Source organism: Terrapene carolina, unplaced genomic scaffold (genome assembly GCF_002925995.2).
Source record: "Terrapene carolina triunguis isolate 2854851 unplaced genomic scaffold, T_m_triunguis-2.0 Scaffold89, whole genome shotgun sequence".
Classification (NCBI taxonomy): domain Eukaryota; kingdom Metazoa; phylum Chordata; order Testudines; family Emydidae; genus Terrapene; species Terrapene triunguis.
Genome location: NW_020664440.1, coordinates 18,212,417 through 18,228,149, shown reverse-complemented (window position 1 = coordinate 18,228,149; position 15,733 = coordinate 18,212,417).

Below are 15,733 nucleotides of genomic sequence, written 5' to 3'. Positions count from 1 at the left end.
TTCTGCCTGGCAACTGCCTCCTTTGCAAAGCTGGTGTCTAAAGGTTGGCCTCTATTGCTTCCCTAATTATTTTGTTCTTCTAAACTAAACTAAGCTAATAAGCTATACTGAATGCTCCTAGCAGTCCTTAAACTGCCAAAAGAAGTCTCATAGTACTTACATTCTAGAAATTATTCTAATGATTTAGGATCACACTTTTCCTTCCCTTTTCTCTACTGTTTCATGAATAGAGCCCATCTGCATGAAAACTAGACACCTGCTTTCACCACTGTCTTGCACCAGGTGTAGTAATTTATACCTGTGCAGAGTGGATACAAAAGGCTACCCATTGCACAGGTGTAAGTCACTATACAAAGTGCAAAGCAGCGGAGAATCAGGCCCAGGATTTAATGCTTAGACTTGTAATGCAACAATATAAGCATATCTTAGGCCAGATCCTCAGCAGGTGTAAAGCAGCGTATCTCCATTAAGCTCTTGAGAACTACACTGATTTATACTAACTGGATCTTGCTCATTATTATTACTATTTATCTCTATCATGGTAGTGCCTGAGGCAGGACCCACTGTGCCAGGTACTGTACAAATACAGAACAAAGAGAAAGTCCAGCATGAAAGAACGTACAATCTAAGTATTCTAAATATCTTGAATGCCCCCTTCTGGCAGTACAAATTATAGACTCAGTATAGGAAATACCTGTCAGCCGACATTAGTCATAATCCTCTAGCACGGGGTGGGCAAACTTTTTGGGATGAGGGCCACGTCTGGGTGGGGAAATTGTATGCAGGGCAGGGGGTTGGGGTGCGGCAGGGAGTGTGGGGTATGGGAGGGGGTGCGGTGTGCAGGAAGGGGCTCAGGGCAAGGGATTGGGGCAGAGGAGGGGTGCAGGGTGTATGAGGGGGCTCGGAAGGGGTTTAGGGTGCAGGAGGGGTGCGGACTGCAGGAGGGGGCTCAGGGCAGGAGTTGGGGTGCAGGGTGCAGCAGGGGATTGGGGTGCAGCAGGGGTTTCAGAGTAGGGGGTTGGGGTGCACAGGGGTACAGGGTGCAGCAGGGAGCTCAGGGCAGGGGGTTGGGGTTCAGGAGGGCTACAGGGTGCGGCAGGGGGCTCAGGGCAGGGATTTGGGGTACAGGAGGGGTGTGGGGTGCAGGCAGGGGGCTTAGGGCAGGGAGTTGGGGGGTGGGGTGCAGGCAGGGTTCAGGCGCCGGCCCAGCACCGCTTACCTACTGCAGCTCCGGGGTGGCAGTGGCACGCACCGGGGCCGAGGCAGGCTCCCTGTACACCTGCCCTGTCCCCGGCCCCACGCCGCTCCAGGAAGCGCTGCGGCCCCTGGGGGAGGGGAGAAGGAAGGCAATGCATGCGCTGCCCTTGCCGTGCCTCCAGGTACCTCCTCCGAAGCTCCCATTGGCCGTGGTTCCCCATTCCTGGCCAATGGGAGCTGTAGGGGGCGGTGCCTGAAGGCAAGGGCAACGCACAGAGCCCTCTGCCCCCTCCGCCCAGGGGCCGCAGGGACGTGGTTCCAGCCGCTTCCGAGAGCAGTGCTGGGCCCACGGCACCACGGGGGGCAATCCCGCAGGCCAAATCCAAAGCCCCTAGAGGCCAGATCCGGCCTGCGGGCCGTAGATTGCCCACCCCTGCTCTAACAGGAAGTTGAGCATGTCTATATGTAACCCACACACCTCCTGGGTGTGGTGTTCTGTTCCATCTAGTGGCACCGAGACCACTTAGAGAGAGATTAATGAGTCTGCTCTACAGACCTTAGCTAAGGGCCATATGGCTTTTAGCTCATGCAGTAGAGGCTCCTGCACTAAGCTCTGGAAATCCTAGGTTCGATCCCAACGACCGGGGTCTGTCGGGGTTATATATGCATGAAGAGAGGTAAAAATAAAGTGTGGTGTATTGTTAGCAGCAAACCTCAATGTGTCCATCTGTCCTTACTAACATATACCCCCTCCAAAAAACCTCATGTGTGTATAACAGGCCCTGGGAATTTGCTGCCTATTCCTCAACTGAAATTATATCCTCTATCCAGGACATCAAATTTGAGGGGAGTATGATGTAATAAGTAGAAGTGAGGTCCTCGGGTGGGGAATAAGCAGCAGGAGCAGAGGGAATTCTAAGCAGCAGAGATCTTCTTGTGTTCATGTAAAAATCCTTAATACAGCTCCTTGCAAGGCACTGTATCATTCACCTTGTATATCTGCACATGGGCAAGCGCATTGTCAGTGCTCAATAAATAATGAACAAGAGAAGGTAAAAACCAGACAATGCACCAGCACAGCCCTCTCCAATGGGAATGCTTTTCAAAGCTTGTGATGCACAGACATGCATGGTTCTTTACTTTGAATCTTATTATTGACTTTAAAGAGGACCTCAACTTTAAATTTGGATCCATGATTTCCCAAAGCTCAGGGATGTCTGCATGCAAAGTTTTGGTCTGTGCTCATCTCCAATTAAAACGGCATTCTTTCCCAATAGGGAAACATTTTCCAACAACAAGCAGTGTGGGGAGGGGGGAATTGTTTTTGGTTTGTTTGGATTTTTGTTTGGTTTGTGTCACATAGACAAACATACCCAATTCCACTTGTCACTGTCATCAGGACTAGATGGGAAAAGACCTTTGCAGTCACTACCTGAGGACAGAATGCTGCTATAGTGATGGTACAAGCTACCTCCTCGTGCAACACCATGAGATATCATGGCACCAGGTAACTCCTGTTAATCCCATAGGGCTGGATTGTAATCCTACAATGCAGCCTGAAAATGGGGCAGTGCACTGCTACACTGCCCCAGGAGCAGGACAGGAACCAGCTGATGATCCTAAAAGGAACAGTCCAGTTCTTCAGGACTCTTTGCTGCTGGGAAAAGCGGGGATATAATCTATGCTACCACTTCCCCCTCTGTGCTAGCTCCTGAGATGGATGGGTTAACTCTAACCCATGGATTGTCTACTCTTTCTTAGTGGGAATCTTGGCTTGAGAGGGAAAAATGTCTTATTTGAAATTGGAAATCTCTGACTGAGACTTTTGAGTGTAAGGTCCCTGCGTGTGCGCAGAAATGAACATTCTCATGTACACATTGGCACTTAGCAAGGTGCAACAATCTGTATGCACACTTTCAATACCCATGCACGCAGTGTTAGAATTTGCATTCCACTTGCCGCAACGAGTTTTGCATTGGAAATTCTAACACCTGCATGTGTGCGCCCAGGTGTTACAATTTGCAATGCATGTGCAGTGGTCGGACCTACCAAGTGTGGGCATATGTACCTTTGCAATTTTATGGACATACAAGTAGGAGCCATGTGTGCAGAGCTCTTTTGCTGATTTATGCCGGCATCCAAACCAGGTGGGTCCTAAGGAGTAAAGAAAAAGAAGCCATCAAATCTGCATTTGAGCTGACTTCGGTCAAATGACTGAGCTCTGAGATGGACTCAATATCAAATCTATCTACCTACTGTGTAAACTGCCCTATAGCAGAGCATAACAGGGGGTTCTAACTTGATTTATATCAGGGACACTAATGCATTGAATAATACAGCTTCTCCAATGAGAAGAAGTCTGACAATTTACATATTTTGTCCAGACAGGAGGGAGGGGACAAATGATGGAAACACATGTGAACAATCTGGTTCTGCTGAACTGCTAAGGATTAGATGATTAATCCAATACTAAGATTAGAGTAGTGTTTCCCCGTGCAGAGAGGATTTTTTTAAACTAGGAAAATAACATGAAATTATAACAGCTGACCTGTCATTATGCTGAGCCTGTTAAGTGAGATGGTTTGCAGGAGTCATAGAGCCAGGGCCGGCTTCAGGCACCAGTTTAACAAGCAGGTGCTTGGGGCAGCCAAGGGAGAGGGGCGGCACCTGTGGCAATTCGGGGGCGGCAGGTCCCACACTCCCTCTAGGAGCGAAGGACCTGCCGCTGAACTGCCGCCGCCGATCGCGGCTTTCCCCCCCCCCCCCCCCCCCTTTCCTTCCCTTTTTGCTTGGGGCAGCAGAAATGCTGGAGCCGGCCCTGCATAGAGCCATTAAAAAGAGTGGTTCTCAGACACTGACTTTCTGCAGACCACAAAGAACGAGGGAGAATTTCTCATAGCCAAACCACTGCCTCTTCTCGATCATTCACATTCCCTGCAAGCATCTCAAGAGCTGCTGATATGCCAGGATGATACCCCACAAGAGCATTCCGGAAGGAGAAATGGGAGTACTGGCGAGTGTTATTTTGCTATACCGGTGTCACTGGTATCTATGCAGATATCCAAATTGTGTGGGCATAGCAGAAGGAAACAGATGTCAGGAGAAATATCTCCAGAAAAATGAATCTGTTTGCAAAGATGCTGTAGATCCATCCCAAAGAAAGCTACAAATGCTCCTGACCACCCAGAGGCAGAGAGCATTTCTTTCTGAATATGATGAATTTTTCAATAAGATGTCTGTGACTTTCTAGGATTTCAAGGTTGTGAGTCACTTTACTGCATGCCGTGGCTACTAAAAACTTCACAGTGGCAACAAAGATAAAACTTAGATCCTCCTCCGTCCAAAGCCCAGTGCCCTGCCACTTGAACTATTATACTTTACCTTGTAGCAGTATAGGATCTACGACACACAGCTGAGCTGTTCTGACAAAATCCAGTAGAGGTCAGGGGCAGTTCATTGTAACACAGTCCACCTCGACCATCCTAGAGAACTGGATTAGTAATATGCAACCTGCATGATCTCCTGGTGCTGTAGTTGCAACAATATAATAAACAAACAAACAAACAAAACAAATAAAAACAAAAACAAAGCCCTGAACAGGCAAACTCAGACTCCCTTAGATTTACTGAGACTCACTTCTGAATTTGGGCCTACATTTTCTTGTGGCTTCCTCAGCATGACAGGCAAATTAACAGTCTCACGGTACGTCTACACTGCAAAGAAAAACCACAGCACAGAGTCCAAGTCAACAGACTCAGGCTTGCGGGGCTCAAAATAGCAGCAAAGATGTTCAGGCTCTGGCTAGAGCTCAGGATCCCAGACCCGCCCCATTTGCTGGGTTTCAGAGCCTGGGCTCTGAATTCTGGGTATTTTACTGCAGTGTAGACAATACCCTCAGACCCCTTGTAATGGCACACAAGGTTTTAGAACCCTGCACCAGCTGGTCTGCTGTTTGTCACTGCTGTCCAGAACAGGAAGATCCTGTTTGCTTGTGGGTTTGAGTGTCTATCTGAGGTGAAGAGAAGTAGGGGGAAAGGATAGAAGGATTGTACAGAGAAAACCCCTGTGAACAAGCAAGCTCACGAGAAAACAGTCTGAGTTTCATGTTTTGTTGGTATCATTTCTGTACACACTAAAGACAAATCCCTGGAAGGGGGTAAAAGTTTGGACCAGACTCAGAGTGAGTGTCTGTGTGCGCATGTGTACTGTCACTGACAGAAGATGCAAAGCCACCTAACCACACTCCCTTAGGCCCAGTGTATACTCCCGAGACTTTGCCGGTGTAATTAAGCTAGCAGAGCCCCCTAGTGGAGACGAAGCCAAAGCTGATACAAGGAGTTCTGCCAGCACAGCTACACCACCCAATGATGTTAGCCAAGCCGCCTGTCAGTGAGCACCATCGCTAGGGGGTGAGATTTTTTCACACTCCAAATCAACATAAAACTAGGCCAGCAACACTTTGTAGTATAGACTACCCCTTAGGCTCTCCCCCACGTACCAACATGTAGCTTACTCCTCTACTTCTACGACTTCTGAATTTGGCTCTGAGGGTACGTCTACACAGCCTGCAGCAGCGAACTTCCCAGCTCGGGTCGACAGACTCGGGCTTGTGGGGCTCACACGACCATGCTAAAAATAACTGTGTAGAGGCAGCAGCTCCGGAAGCCTGGGGGGGTGTGGCTTCAGAGCCACAGCTGCAGTCTGACCACAACTTTAAAACAATGTCTACACAGCTATTTTTAGTGTGATAGCCCAAGCCTGTCGATCCTAATACTAATTTAACTTCCTACTGCAAACATTCCTATTGCCCATGCAATAGTGGATGGAAACTTACATAGAAGCTCCTGTCAGTTTTGCAAAATAAGAAACCCTTAGGAAACTAGACAACATAAAGCTGCCATAGATTGGAAATTTCCTAATAAACTTATTCTTCCCCCTCCATCCTCTGGTGTCAGCCTTGGGATAGATAGAAGGGGATACCACAGTGATTGAGGCAGATAGATAAATTATTCAGGAATAAAATACTAGTCCTTCTAAGGCTGCACCTTTATCTGCTGCTCTCCTCTGCCTCGTCTCCTCTCCCTGTCACCTGCTCTTCCAAAGTAATTACATTCCCCAGGGAATGAGCGACAGATGCTATTTGATCAGTTCCACGACCTCTGTGGGGAGCGAAATTAAAAACCTGAGGGATCAACCACAATGGGGGAAGACATCCTTCTTGGCTAAGTTTCTGGCCTGAAGGTTAAATGGCTGCTGTTAGCTGTTCTAAAGTCAACTTTGAGATGGGGAAGTCTGCCGCAAGGGCTCCCAGCTTTCTGCTCCCGCACTCCCAGGACTGAAGAGGCAGACGACAGCTGTTAATGCAAATGACTGTATCATCACAGTTGCTTGCTGTAGGACATGGGACTCCACACGCCATTAATCTGCATGCCATGCATCCCATTAGGCCCCCTCCATGGTGAGGAATGATAAGCACATGCCTTTCTGGGTAATGGTCTGGATGTTTGGTTCAGATAATAATATAAGCCTAAAAACTAAAGGTCTGGCTGTTTAGCTGGACCCCACAGAGCCACTTGAGTTTGCAAAGCTTAACAGAAAGCGCCTCTCTCACAAGATTTTGGGGATTTCCTTTTTCCCAATTAGCCAGAATATCCCTCTCGTGGTGTGTCATCTCTTTCATGTACTACATTTTGGGTCCTAATGTGAACAGAACTTGTGAGCCTTCTGAAGTTAGCCTGCCACTACCACTTTAGCAGAGATCGCTCTGTTTGTACCAGATGCTGCAGATTAACTCGGGTTGGCTCAGGCAGCAGACAAGAATCATGCAGTGTTATGGATTACTGGGGAGATCCTTAAATCAAGGTACTGAGACTTTGAACTTTATAGATCATGTCTGCATTGCATGGCTATTCGCACACCACTGACTATACCACTCAAAATCTTGTCCCAGCACGCACTGTGCTCTCAGTCAAACCTGCAAAGGATCCGCTGGGGGCAAGCTACTCTTGGTTGGGAATCTGGAAGGGTATTGCCAAGATATAGTAATTCAGTGGCAAAACAGGGCAGCGCTGAAGATGAAAGAAATCCTGTTAAAGGAGAGGATAAAGCCATGTGCATATGGAAGAAACAGACCTGAATTCCAAAACTGCAGGAGTTGCCAAAGCAGGAACAGGGATCCATGCTGAAGAGTGTTTGCCAGAGATTTTCATGCAAGTGAAGTGTGCAGGGGGAAGCTGGGCTGTGCCAACCTCTCATCCTAGCCCTTATTTTCCAACTGCATTTTGGGAAAGGACTCACACGGTAGTTGCTTGACTCTGGGGAGGGAAAAGTGACAGTAGTTCCCCCAATTTGTCAGCATCAATATAGGAGGTGCTTAACCACCTTAACTTCAATGACATTCTCCAACCCAAGGTCCACAGAGAGGCCAGGACTTTTCATACAGCAGTCCAATGTTCTCATCATCCCCCTACCCCTTAAATTTTAACCGCATTCAGTGATCTGAGTCTTGGACTACAGAGAGGATGTGCAGGAGCTGCAGGGATTTGTGTTGGAGAGAGAGAGGGGGATGTTCATATTCTGGAGGGAATAAAGACGTTGGGCTAAAATATATTCTTAGCGGGAGATTATAATGATTCTGTGATCACGGACAGAGCACTGTGACTAAGTACATTTCATAGTCTACCAAGCATCAAAATACGAAAATGCCTGCTACACAGTCTCTCTGTGGCAGAGGAGGGTATAGTAGAAAACCTTTAGGTTTAATGGAATAAAATTGCATCAAAAGCCTAGGTGCTCAATTGCTCGTGCACGCTTGCATGCTTCCTTACTTGCTTGTCTGTGTGTGTGTGTGTGGGGGGGGTATTTTTGGTGCATATACTTAATTTGCAGCATGACAATCTTCTGCCCGTTGGGACTCTTTCGTGTTGCTTTGCTGATCCCCGAAGCATCAGATATTTACTAGCACTTGAAACTTCCCCTCACACTTAGCCATGAGCTCATGCTCTGTACAGGAGGAATACTGCAGCACAGGGTTGAGTTCACGGTTTTGGGTAGGCACGGTGAATTTTTGGGCCCCTCACCCGAGCTGCTGACTTCTCTCCCCATGCTCAACTGACTTTTGTAAAAAAGGGGTGAGGTTGGGGTAGAGAGAAATCTTAACTGCTGCCAACCTCTTCTGCTACAAGAGAGGTGGAGCCCAAACACTGAATTGCCACCATCTGAAAATGTTTCCAATCATCAGTTTTCCACATAAGTTGGGGATCTGGCTGGTTGCCAGGCCCTGACCACCAAGGGGCTGCATGCACATCCAGGTCAATTTACAGTGATTTTCCCCCATCGTTTTATTAAATCGTTTAACTCCAGAGTTGCCAGCAGTATGAACAGCAGTGCTCAAACCTGCCAACACACTCGTCCCCAAAAGGTAGAGAGCTATAGGACACCTGCCAGGGAAGTACAGTAAAGTAAGAGAGCATAAGTACAGCCTAAAGTCTGTTTGGGCCTGTGTGTATTATCTTGTTTTTTTCCTTCTCCTTTCTTTCCTTTACCCTTCCTCTCGCTCATCCCTCCTCCCCCCCCCATAAGAGGTGGGAGCATCTATTTCATTCTCTCACTTCCAAGTGCCATCCCTCACTTCCCTGGGCCTTTCCTTTGCAAGCAGGTATATCTCATTCTTGGCTACTTAAAGGCACAGTCCCACCAACGAGGGAGAGCTTCCCTAGTAGGGCTGGTCGAAAACTTTCCGTCGAAACTGATTTCAGATGAAAATTTCAGGTTTTTGGTCAGAATAGTTGGGCCAAGCAAAGAAAGAAAACATTTGATTTCCAGCCAACATCTTTCAGTTTTTGAGTTTTCAGTCCAAAACGCCAACATTTCCGTGGAAAACTTAAAAAAAAAAAATTGAGTTTTTGTTGGTTTTCCTCAAAGATTTCTGTGGGGAAAAATAGTTCGGACCAGCTCTAATTCACTACAGTCAGCCGGTAGTTGTGTTCCCCACGGTGTTTCCCTGTGCTCATCTGGCTGCACAGGCTCTTAGCTTAGTCACTCTGAATGGCACCTTCCTTGTACCCTTGGCCACGGTGCTCCTTTCCCATTTTAAGTTGTTTACGTATTCCAGAGTTTAAAATGGACCATTTTCTGTTCTTTGTTAACTTTGCCATGATTTTTTTTTGTTGACAAAAAAATTAAATCAAAGTCGTTTTCAAATTTTTTCCATTTACTGAAAACCTAAAAGTGGGAAACGAAAAAATTCAATAATCATTTTGGTTACCATGACAATAAAAATGATCACCAAAAATGTCCTGTAAAAAAAAGAGAAAATTTTGATAAAGGCTAACAATGTTTGGTGGAAGAGTCAAGGATTTTTTTTTAAACGGCATTTTTCCAACCAAAAAAAACCAACCCAACCAGCTCTGTCAAGTACCCAGATGAATTATATCCCTCTGTGGGTTATTTTCCTGCTATTTCTTCCAAAGGAAAGGAAATAATCAGTGGTATTTCTTTTCCTATATCCCACCTTCACAGGGATTCCCACAGTTCTCTCCTCTCCCTACTTTGTGAGTGTTTCCCTCCATCTCTGCATGGCCATTAAGTCATGCTGGCAGGTTTTTAGTTCCCTGCCTCTTCACTCCAACCATCCTTGTCCATGCTGCAAGACATCAGCTTCACTCCAGCCTATGCAGGCCTGGCCTCTTTCCAAAGCTGTTTTGAAATACATCTGCTGAAGGCTCCCCTATCTCTTTTGACACTTTATTTTGAGATCTAGGGATTTGCAACCTTCAGACATTTGGATTTTGTGATCAGCTGTTTTAGCATGACCCTAATTTCCTTCAGTAACTCCATCATGCCCTGGAAAATCTGTTCTGGCATCTGTCCCTCATTCTCTCTGGCGAACATTAAAGCAAAGAAACCATTGCTTTTATTTATTTTGTTAATCACTGTCTCTCTGATCTGTCAAGAGAGCCTCTCTTGCTCTCTCTTAAAGGCCCTGTTGGCTCCCTGACTTCTTGGTCATGGAGGACATGTGTTCTTTAGCACAGCTGCCTGGACAATCATCTTCTTCCCCACTTTTTCCTTTTATATCATTTAATTCTCGCTCTTCAATTAAGAACTTTGTACTGCTCTCTAAACCCTAAGCACCGATCTCGGAGGACTCTCTCAGGGTATGCGTACACTTAGTGCTGAGGGTGTGATTCCCAGCTCGCCAGAGTTGCCAACTGCCCAGGATTGTCCTGGACTCTCTAGGAATTAAAGTTTTAATCTTTAATTAAAGATTATGTCATGTGATGAAACCTCCAGGAATACGGCCAACCAAAATTGGCAACCCTATCAAGGAGACATACTCACACTAGCTCTCATCAAACTAGAGCACTAAATATAGCCATGTAGCCATGGTAGCAGAAAGTGTGACCAGCTGAGCTGCCAATCATCCCCAACATTGTAGTGTTAGAAGATCGTTTCGATGGTTACCACCTTTGGGCCCAATCTGAGGAGCTTTTAGGTGCACCAGGAACGTAGGAGCAGGCCCAGAGAGTTTGACTGGCTGTGCAGGAATCTCTGTGCATTTCTGTTTTAATTTATTGAGCAGTAATTTAGCAGCTCGTCTGCAGATGGCACCTTGGATCTTGGAGAAAACGTTCCCATAAAAGCCAACGGAGCTCGTTAGAAAGAATGCAAACAGAGCATGAAACTGTCATCAGAGGCTATTAATGTTTTCTTAATGTGTGAATTGAGCTGGAAAGAGAAAAAACAAAAAGCTTGTGCAGACTTGGACTGCGCCTCCCTTCCCCCTCCCTCCCTGCACATTCGGGGATGTTTACATCAGAAAAAAACTTTGCGTCCCTCTTTCCCTCAATATCATTGAGGGGATGCGATGAAGCTTCATGGAACACTATGAAAACCAAAACTGCCTAGTTAGGGATTATTCTGGTTTGTATAGCTCCTATTGCACTTCCTTCCCCAGTTATTCACAGCGAGAAAAATTCATGCTAATACAGGATCTTCCCTCCTTTAAATAATACTTTGCACCATCTATACCAGCAAAACCCCTGAGTGTAGACAACTATGCTAGACTGGCATGGCTAAGCCACCTCCCAGAATGACATGAGCTATGCCAGCACAAAAACTCCTTCTGTCGGCATAAACTGTGCCTACACTAGGGGGCTTTGCTGGCATAGCTGTATTGACAAAGTATTTGTTGTGTAGGCGGGCCCCATGTCACCACGGACCTTGGATTAGTTTGAAACAGGGAATTTCAGAATGAGAGGAGCAAATGAGCTCCTAAGCCAGGGAGATATTCTAAATGCAAATGTCCTTGGAACAGGATACGATCGAAAGAAATTAAGACACTTGAAAATATAAAATATATGAGGGGCATAATTGTGTCTACATGGCATTTTTTCCTAATTTTCTAAGAGATGGCGGGTCTGTAAGGAGGCTAAAAGATAAGTCATTCAGAAAATCTGACCTCTGATGAGCTGCTCTTTTTACAGCTCAGTTGTTCTCTGGGATTATCAACCCTTTGAGGAGTGGCAGAGGTAGGAAAGGATGGGTAAAATGTATGTACGTTTATTCTATTAGTGTCAATGCAAAAAAAGGAGGAAGCAGCATCTCGGGATTCTGAAGAACTGAGTTCTAACGTCACTTTTGCCATTGCTTCCCTGGGACACCTTGGGCAAGTCTGAGCCTTGATTTCCCCATCTGTGAAATGGGGGTGAAAATTCCTTTGACGAGTGCTTTGAGAGCCTCTGATTAAAGATGCTATGCAATTGCAAAGTAGTATTAAGTACACATGTACATCCCCTGTGCATAGGTAGCCACCGATTTCAGTCTGCTCCCTTTTCAGAGTCTGTCCCTGGTGGGTTGTTTTTTGGAGTGAGGGTTACAATGGGATAGATTTGGATGCCCAGGAAAGTGACAGATTGATTAAACTTGTTGCAGGTGACCCTATTAGTGGCTGCACTGGAGAGGTGTCCTACACACAGCTGAGTTAATGCACCTACTAACCCCACTACTAGGCGCAGAATGCCTCAGTACTGAGCTCTGCTTGGTGGACAAGGATCAGAGAAGACAACTATACATTTGTACCAGAGACTCTTTTTTTAGGCACTAATGGGAACATGGGATGGGATTTCCTGGAAACTTTTAGAGGGTATCTTCACAAAGTTGCACACATTTAACTACAATCAGTTCAGCTACAAGTGGGTTGATTTAATTAAACTGGCGTCAACTCCTGCCTGGAGATTCATAAGTCAATTTAACCCTAGTTTATATCAATTTATCTTAAACTGGCAAGGAATTAACATAAACTAAATTGATATAAACCAAGGTTAAATTGATTTAAACAGTGTTTACACACCTGGGTCTTGCACCAATTCAACTAAATCAATTTTTAAAAAAAAAACACCACACTTTCAATTAAACTAACAAAACTGTCTGTGTGCATAAATGCACCTGGGGAAGAGAAAATGGACATTTGGGCATTTTAAGTTCCATTTTTTTCAAATTCCATTTGCAAACACAAGAATCCATCCCTATCACTTACCTCCTTGGTTGGGGTTTTATTTTATTTTTTGTTTACACACAATTCGTTTTATCCATGGTTTTAAAAAAATATTTACCAAACAGCACTGCTAAAGCGATTGACATTTCTCGTTTTGATCGGTACAAGGCACACTAGCTGAAGATCATGATTTCAGAAACCACGCACCACACAGCTGCAAACCGAACTGGAAAAGTGTTGATATTTATTGGGATGATGAAAAGTGCTGTGGTTTTGTGAGCATTAAATAATCGACCTCAAATTAATTCGCCGCTCTGAATACACGTGTAATTCTAATTGGAGGCTTTTAGTACTGTGAAATTTTCAGTACAAGAGGAAACACACACAGCCTGCAGACAATAAGACACAAGCCTTCCACAGGCAATTGTTGCAAGGGGGCAGTACTGTGTATCTTTTTCATACAGCAGCAATTCCAGTGGAAGAAATGAATTTAAAACTCATCTTCACATGCACTAGAAGCACCTCACTTTGTATGAATGGTGGCGAGCAAGAAAGTGTAAATACAGGCTGGTTATTAACACGTGTTGAATTTATATATGCATCATAGCACATAGTCAAAGTAGTCTTTTAAATATACTAAATCATAACTATGTGCTGGGAACAACTTAATTTTCCTCCCTCTTTTGTATTCTGCAGGTGGATAAGGGCTATTTCATTTTTGTTCATTTCAGGTGAATTTCATGCTGGTAAGAGGTGCTGACCAATTTCAGTTCTGGGTTGGTGGGCAAAGGCCACCAAAATAAATAAAGACTCGCCCCCTTCAGATGAGAGAAGGGCCACAGCATGGGCGGCGGACATCATAGGCTGGGGGAGGCTCTGCCTCCCCAAAGCCAGGCGTGGCCCCGGCCACGGTCCATCCATAGGCCCCCCCCTCCTGCTTCCTGCTCTCTGGCTCCCCCCGTGGTATGGCCCTGGCTGCCCACCCTCCCAGTGCTCTGGGGCTGGGACACTAGCTTGGGGTGGAGGCCGGCAGATGGGGTGGGGGCCTCTGGGCTATGGCAGGTGGGCGCAGAAGGGGCGGGGCCTCAGGCAGAAGGGGCGGGGCTGGGGACTAGTTCACGTGCCACCCATGGGTCACAGTGAGAGGTGCTGAGCTATTAGAATCCTGGAAAGGTGGGCGGAGCCCACACAGAACTAAAGGCCCGCCCCCTCAGATAAGGGAGGGGCCACAGTGAGGTTCTGAGTTGACAACACTAGAGGCTGAAATCTTCTATCTATCCACGCTCAGTGGTTGCCATCCATACAAACTACTTCTACAGTCTCCCCATCTGTGTACGCCAGCCATACAAAGTGAAGTCCTTTACATGGCAGGAACCACAGTCTCCATGGCCCATTCACTCCCTGGCCTCTCTGTTGAGTGTGTCAACATGAGGTGGTCAAACAAAATGGTGGTTTTAGTGAAGTGGAGGCCAGCCTCCTGAGCAGTGGGCTGAGACAACTACCAACTTAATCCTTAGCTCAGCTTTTATTGGGTGTGTCAGCCTGGAACTGATCCATTTTGGTTTAACACCAACCTCTCACCCTCACCCCATGAAAAATGAATTCCCTCCTTGTATTTAAACATCACAGAGAAGAGGCAGAATTGGTGACTGAGCACCTTGCCCACAGAACTGGAACAGGCCGACACAGAGAAACCAAACTGATTTATGCCCAGTTTAGCATCACCTTTTATTTTACTATAAACTAACTTTACAGGCTTATGGCTAGCAAGGGTGAAACTGGCATGGTTTCCCTGGTGCTATGTTGGCCAGTATAGCTTTCTAAGCACTGATGTGGGTGCCACAGACCCTCAATACTTCTCTTTCCTCCAGGGAAGAGCCATTTCAAGGCTGACCGCTGGGGAACGTGAGGATGTGGAGAGTGGCCATTATGTGATGGTATAATATGGAGCCTTTGTCTGTTAGCGCCCCATTGTGGCGAGATGGGGAGTAACACCAACCTGGCTCCATCCCCCTTATGTCACCAATTCTGCATTTGTCAAATCCTTGTTATGACCTGAGCCATCCTGGCTGGATCTTCAATAGCCTCTGACTCCTTCAGGATGGTGGGGAGTCAGAAGTTCTGTGGCTCTGGCAAGGGCTAATCAGCTCTAGGTCTCCTGGGTTTAGGAGTGTCTCCAAAAGCCCCTGGCTGGCCTAGGAAGGGGAACCCAAGCCCACCCACTCCACTGGATCCCACCTTAGGGTCCTTTCTTGGAACAGCCAGAACCAGTCCTTCTCTATGTCTTGCTGCTTCCTGAGCTACTTTCTACCTCTCCTCCCCTGTAGGCTGCGCCAGTGTCTTGCCCAGCTTCTCCATCTCTGGAGTGTTGGTTTGTCTGGCAGCTTCTCACACTCCGCTGAAGGGATCCTCTCTCTGCTGCTCTGGCAGCTGCCCCGCTCTCCTGCTTTGCAGCCCTTTTAACCTCACAGCTGCTGTGAGGCCGCCAATCAGCTCTGGCTGAGCAATCAGGCAGTTGCTGCATTAATCCTTTGGCTGCCAAACCACCATGGGGTATATAGACCTTATGGCAGATGGGTACAAAACAAGTGAGACAGAGATTCTACATCAGATCCCCCTCTGCAGGACACTGTGCCTCCTGCTGGACATTCCCCACAGAGCCTTGGAGATTCCTCTACACAGGAAGCTGAACCTCTTGGTAGGAAAACCCACAGATCCTTCATTGCAAAGTTTTCACTTGCAGAGGGTCTCTGCTCTGTTTAGAGAGCTTGCAGCATGGCCCAGTAGATAGGGCATAGGAGTGGGAGCCGGAATATTGAGGCTCTAGTCCTACTGCATCATTGACTTGCTCTGTGACCTTGGGCAAGTCACTTCACATCTCAGTGTCCCCATCTGTGAAATGTGCTCCCACCTTTGCAAAGAGCTTTGATGCAAAGTGCAATATAAGTACTAGGTATCAGTATGTGTTGTCTAGAGGCTGTATATAATCAAATACTGTAAACTATCTTAATTCTGTATTTATATGAAAGGTTGTGGGAG